Source organism: Mesoplodon mirus (assembly GCF_964341445.2).
Source record: "Mesoplodon mirus genome assembly, chromosome: 4".
In the NCBI taxonomy this organism is placed as follows: Eukaryota; Metazoa; Chordata; class Mammalia; order Artiodactyla; family Ziphiidae; genus Mesoplodon; species Mesoplodon mirus.
Genome location: NC_138979.1, coordinates 9100159 through 9107379, shown reverse-complemented (window position 1 = coordinate 9107379; position 7221 = coordinate 9100159). Strand labels below are relative to the sequence as shown.

At 38.6% G+C, this 7221-nt stretch overlaps 1 pseudogene across 1 annotated transcript; it reads left to right on the top strand.

Annotated features, from left to right (window-relative positions):
• Positions 1-5687: 5687 nt before the first annotated feature.
• Positions 5688-6786, top strand: LOC309802045 (vacuolar protein-sorting-associated protein 36-like; annotated as a pseudogene). The gene has a single exon. The product of its transcript is annotated as a vacuolar protein-sorting-associated protein 36-like (transcript).
• Positions 6787-7221: the final 435 nt, after the last annotated feature.

Genomic DNA, 7221 nt, shown 5'->3' with positions numbered 1-7221 from the left:
TTCCTTTGGACCCTCAAGATAGAAAAAGATTTGCTTTTATTGTACCCTCTACTAACTTTAAACAACCTTATCAAAGAGATCAATGGAAAGTATTACCTCAGGGAATGAAAAATAGTGGAACCTTATGTCAAAAATTTGTGGATAAGGCTATAACAGAAATAAGAATAATCTGGAAGTATATATGATACACTATATGGATGATATATTGTTGGCCCATTCAGATAGAGGATATTTACAAGAAGTCTTACAGCATTTAACAGAGGCATTACAAAAAAATGGACTCCAAATAGCTCTGGAAAAGATTCAAACGGAACCACCTATGACTTATTTAGGGAGAATAATACATACACAAACTGTGACACATCAACCATTACAACTTCGGAAAGATAATTTACGAACATTAAATGACTATCAAAAACTATTGGGAGATATTAATTGGATTAGACCTTATTTAAAAATAACTACAGCAGAATTGAAGCCTTTATTTAACATATTACAAGGAAATTCAGATCCAACCTCATCTAGAAATATGACTCCTGAAGCAGAAAAGGCTTTACAGTCTATTGAATCTGCTTTAAACAACTGCTTCTTACAAAGAATAGATTACACAAAAGAATGGTGTTTGCTAATCTTGCCTACTCCAGTCATACCTACGGGTATACTTTGGCAGGAAGGACCTTTGGAATGGATCCATTTACCAGCTACTTCAAAGAAAATAGTTAGTTCCTATCCTATGTTAACAGCAACTTTAATAGCTAAAGGAAGAAAAAGAAGTAAGGAATTGTTTGGAAAGGATGTAACTAATATAATTATCCCTTATAATAAAGATCAACTACAAATTTTATTACAGAATGATGAAGACTGGCAAATACCTCTTAGTTTCTTACACTGGACAAATTCTGTTTCATTTGCCAAAACATCCGCTATTACAATTTTTTGCTACACATCCAGTTATATTTCCTAAATGCTATGTTGATCAGCCAATAGAAGATGCAGCTTTAGTTTTTACAGATGGATCACCTAAAGGAAAAGCTGCTTTACTTATTAATAATGTTCCAAAGGTAATTCAAACTCAGGAAACTTCTGCTCAAAAAGCAGAATTAATTGCAATAATACATGCTTTCACTGAGCTGCAGAACCAGACTTTCTATTTATATTCAGACTCACAGTATGTGGTTAAGCTATTTCCTCATATAGAAACCGCAGTCTTGCCAGAGCATAAAACTACAATTTTTGATCTTTTAAATTGTTCACAAAAACAAGTTTGGGCACGTTCTTTACCTTATTATGTCGGTCACGTAAGGTCACATTCTAACTTGCCTGGAAGCATATGTGAAGGTAATCGCCAAGCTGACCTTTTGACACGAATTGTCGCTTTCCCTTGTATTGAGGAGGCACAAGCTTCACATAATTTGCATCATCAAAATTCCGCAGCTCTGCGATATCAATTTCAACTGCCTCGGGAGATAGCCAGATCTATAGTTTAAAATTGTCCACATTGTCCAACTTATTCATCCAGTTTGCCCATGGGGGTCAACCCTAGAGGATTATTACCTAATGTGTTATGGCAAATGGATGTAACTCATGTGCCATCTTTTGGAAAGCTGCCTTATATACATGTTTCAGTGGATACTTATTCTCATGTAATTCTTGCCTCAGCAAGAACTGGAGAAGCTTTTAAGGATGTTATGCAACACTTATTTTTCTGTTTTGCCTTTCTAGGCATTCCAAAATCTCTAAAAACTGATAATGCTCCTGCCTACGTTTCAAAGGCTTTTAAAGACTTTTGTGAAAATTTTAATATTTCCCATTCTACGGGAATCCCCTATAATCCTCAGGGTCAAGCAATAGTGGAAAGAGCCCATCATACTTTAAAAGTTCAAATTACAAAATTACAGCAAGGGGAATTCAAGTACAGTTCTCCACATCACATTCTTCAACACACACTATTTGTATTAAATAATTTGAACACTGATTCACAAGGTAATACTGCCATGATGAGGCATTGGAATCCTGATATTAATAAACCTAAACCTAGGGTGAAATGGAAGGATCTGCTCACTGGTCAATGGAAAGGACCTGATACTTTACTAACCAGTGGCAGAGGGTATGCTTGTGTATTTCCACAGGACGCTGACTCACCATTGTGGGTGCCTGACCGTCTCATCAGACATGTCGGGCCCTCCGCCCCCGCCTTACCACTTTCCAGTCAGGCACAAGCCACCACAGCCGGAGACGTCAGCTGATGAATCACCATCAGCTAAAGAACCGCTGCTGCAGCAGATACAAAACCTCACCATCGGAGAGAGATCAAGTCTTTGTCTGCCGCGTCTGCGCCCAAGACCTGGCAAGAGACGAGCCATCTCTACGAGAACTTCGAACCCACCAACTTGGGGTCAGATTAAACGACTTGCTGACGACACCGAGAAAGTGGTAACAGACCAGGGAGCTACCTTAACACCTGGAAATCTTTTTGTTGCTATGCTTGCTATATTGGCCTGCCAGGTAACTAGGGGAAATGCTTTGGGTAATTCTTTTTGGACTTATCTCCCTGATCCACCAATTTTACAAACTGTAGCCTGGGATAATGAGGATATACCAGTATCTACTACTATGCCCAGGTTAATGGGAGGAGCCATAAGCTCCTATCCATATAATAAATTTAAAACAAATAATAATTTTACTTTTCATGGAAAATCAGGGTTCCATCCTATATGTTTTATATTTCCATCAATTAATAATTCTGTAGCCTCCCGTAAGAATGGATGTATACCAGTTTTTCTTAAAGGGCAGCTTACTGCTTCTCCTTCGAGTCAATCTAATAAGAGACTTCTTTGGTCTTTGATTTATCTAGCACCCGGAGAAGATCCAACTTATAATCAACCTTCCTCTCATCCTTTAAAATTTCCTCCTTGTAATCCTCCTTAAGGTATTCGTACAGGAGTACAATCATCTATATTACAATCTCCGGAAGACCAGTTGGATAGGAACTGGGATGCTGTAGATACCAATACAGGATTTCCTACATGGAATTTTTGTATATATTCTTCAAGAATAGATATTCCCATACAGGATATCACAAAAAAATGTGCATGATTGGAGTAATCCTGATCCATCTAAGGATTATAGATCTTATTTACAACATCATGCACGTTATGATTGGAATAATTCATTCATTCCTGCTTCTATGCGTGTTAATAGATGGCACACTGGAGGATGGGTGCCTCCTATCCTAACTATGGCTCACGATAATATGTATTATGCACAGACCCAGCTTTGGAAAGCTATTGCACCATCGCCAGTTATTCTTCATAGACCTAAAAATATGGGCATTTATCCTATGCAGGCTTGTGTGTCAGCACCTTATGTATCCTTGGTAGCCCCAAAACATGTGGATCTAAATATTTATCCTAATACTTCTGATTCTACTTTTTGGACACATTGCTATGATTGTATTTTGACAAGTTGTATAAATCCCTCTATGAATGTACAAATTTTAAGGATTCTTAAACGACCGCCATACATTATGTTGCCTGTAAAATTCTCCTCTGCCTGGTATGATGATTATGGCTTACAAGTTTTGCATGAAACTGAAGGTTTACTACATTCAAAGAGATTTGTTGCAGCTTTGATTCTAGGAATATCTACATTTATAGCTGTCACAGCATCACTTTCTCTTTCAACAAGTTCCTTTAGCTCAACAAGTACCTACAGCTCAGCATGTAAACGAGCTTTAAAAAAATGTATCCATAGCTCTGGCCACTCAGGAAGATATAGACAGAAAGTGAGAAGCAAAGGTGGATGCCTTAGAAGGAGCAATTTTACACATAGGGCAGGAATTACCAGCGCTCAAAGTAAGATTAGCTTTGAGGTGTCATAAAAAATATAGATGGATTTGTGTTACTCCTCTAAAAGTGAATGAATCATTATATTCTTGGGAACAAATTCAGACTCATATTATGGGAGTTTGGAACCAAACAGATGTTAGTTTAGACCTTACTAAATTCCATCAAGACATTCATGACATAGGAAATACAAACTTAGATTTATTTCCGGCACAGTCTGCTCAGAATTTTTTTTCTTTTTTTTTTTCTGCTTTATAACAAATTTAATCAGTTATACATATACATATGTTCCCATATCCCCTCCCTTTTGCGTCTCCCTCCCACCCTCCCTATCCCACCCCTCCAGGCGGTCACAAAGCACCGAGCTGATCTCCCTGTGCTATGCAGCTGCATAACTGGACAGGTACATGTAAAAGAATGAAATTAGATCACTCCCTAACACCATACACAAAAATAAGCTCAAAATGGATTAAAGACCTAAATGTAAGGCCAGAAACTATCAAACTCTTAGAGGAAAACATAGAACACTCCACGACATAAATCACAGTAAGATCCTTTTTGACCCACCTCCTAGAGAAATGGAAATAAAAATAAACAAATGGGACCTAATGAAACTACCAAGCTTTTGCACAGCAAAGGAAACCATAAACAAGACCAAAAGACAACCCTCAGAATGGGAGAAAATATTTGCAAATGAAGCAACTGACAAGGGATTAATCTCCAAAATTTACAAGCAGCTCATTCAGCTCAATAACAAAAAAACAACCCAATCCAAAAATGGGCAGAAGACCTAAATAGACATTTCTCCAGAGAAGATATACAGACTGCCAACAAACACATGAAAGAATGCTCAACATCATTAATCATTAGAGAAATGCAAATCAAAACTACAATGAGATATCATCTCACACCAGTCAGAATGCCCATCATCAAAAAATCTAGAAACAGTAAATGCTGGAGAGGGTGTGGAGAAAAGGGAACACTCTTTTACTGCTGGTGGGAATGTGAATTGGTACAGCCACTATGGAGAACAGTATGGAGGTTCCTTAGAAAACTACAAATAGAACTACCACACGACCCAGCAATCCCACTACTTGGCATATACCCTGAGAAAACCATAATTCAAAGAGTCATGTACCAAAATGTTCATTGCAGCTCTATTTACAATAGCCAGGAGATGGAAGCAACCAAAGTGTCCATCATCAGATGAATGGATAAAGAAGATGTGGCATATATATACAATGGAATATTACTCAGCCATAAAAAAAACTAAATTGAGCTATTTTTAATGAGGTGGATGGACGTAGAATCTGTCATACAGAGTGAAGTAAGTCAGAAAGAGAAAGAAATACTGTATGCTAACACATATATATGGAATTTAAGGGGAAAAATGTTATGAAGAACATAGGGGTAAGACAGGAATAAAGACACAGACCTACTAGAGCATGGACTTGAGGATATGGGGAGGGGGAAGGGTAAGCTGTGACAAAGTGAGAGAGTGGCATGGACATATATACACTACCAAATGTAAAATAGATAGCTAGTGGGAAGCAGCCGCATAGCACAGGGAGATCAGCTCGGTGCTTTGTGACCACCTAGAGGGGTGGGATAGGTAGGGTGGGAGGGAGGGAGACGCAAGAGGGAAGAGATATGGGGACATACGTATATGTACAACTGATTCACTTTGTTATAAAGCAGAAAATAACACACCATTGTAAAGCAATTATACTCCAATAAGGATGTAAAAAAATCCAAAAAATATAAAGAACACAACTCATTAGGGCAAAAACCATTCCACTTAAAAATGGAACTGAGGCAGGGTGCACATCTGTGACAGCTAGGAGAAGATAAAATTTGATGCTGGGACCCTCCTTCTTAGTACACACCATCTAATTTGGAGAGATCAGAAAAATCATGAATGCTGCATGGCCATTCCTTTTTCCCAAATCGTGTTCATTGAAGAACAGGCAGCTGGAGTTGGGAAAAGTGCCAAAATAGTGGTTCTTCCTCACCCAGCTCCTTCTAACAAAGAACCTGGCCCATTCCAGTATAGTAAGAACTCCTACATCAAGCTTTCCTTCAAAAAACACGGCCAGATTGAGTTTTACAGGCGTTTATCAGAGGAAATGACACAGAGAAGATGGGAGAATATGCCAGTTTCCCAGTCATTACGAGCAAATAGAGCACCCCAGCCAGGAAGAATAAGGGCTGTAGGAATTGTAGGTATTGAAAAGAAACTGGAAGAAAAAAGAAAAGAAACTGACAAAAACATTTCTGAGGCCTTCGAAGACCTCAGCAAACTAATGGTCAAGGCTAAGGGAATTGGTGGTGTTATCAAAATCCATTGCTAATAAGCAAGCTGACATCACAGAAGACGAGGCCATCAGGTTTAAATCCTATTTGCTGAGCATGGGAATAGCTAACCCGGTTACCAGGGAAACCTACAGCCCAGGCACACAGTACCACATGCAGCTGGCCAAACAGCTGGCTGGAATATTGCAGGCGCCTTTGGAGGAATGAGGGGGAATAATGTCACTCACAGAGGTGTACTGTTTAGTAAACCGAGCTCGAGGAATGGAATTGCTGTCACCCGAAGATTTAGTGAATGCATGCAAGATGCTGGAAGCCCTGAAATTACCTCTCAGGCTCCGTGTGTTTGACAGCGGCATCATGGTAATTGAACTTCAGTCCCACAAGGAGGAGTAAATGGTGGCCTCAGCCTTGGAGACGGTTTCAGAAAAGGGATCTCTAACATCAGAAGAGTTTGCTAAGCCTGTGGGAATGTCTGTCCTCCTGGCTAAAGAAAGTTTGCTTCTTGCCGAGATGATTCAGTGGAAGGCTTGCAGTTTTACCCAAATTTAATTATGACACAGAGCTAAGAGTTTTGTATTTGAAATAACTTGTTACCAGTATACTTGCCTCATGCAGAAGTTGTATGACATTGAGCTAAGGGTAAACCCTGATAAACTGAGAATTTACTGGAACTTCGCAGTATAATATAAAACGCTTTTAATTTCTACGTAAATATTATGATCCAGGAAGCTTCTTTAGGATAAATATAGGAAAATATAGAAAGGTGAATGCCAATATGAATTTGGAATCATGCTACAGTTGTATAGAAACCCTCAGAGTTTAACTTGAAATATGGTGGGTTTTAACTTGATCTTCAAATCTGACCATTTTTTAAAGAAGAGGATTTAGTTCATGGGGGAAAAAAGAAGTTACATGTTTGAACAGGTTAGATCATTATTTTGGTGTGATGAAAATTCACCTGAATTATAAATGAGGTTTCTCTCTGCATTTAGTGTGCACATTTTGGGGGATTTTCATGCAACAACTTATACCTACAATGTAGTTTAAGAACCTGACAACACTG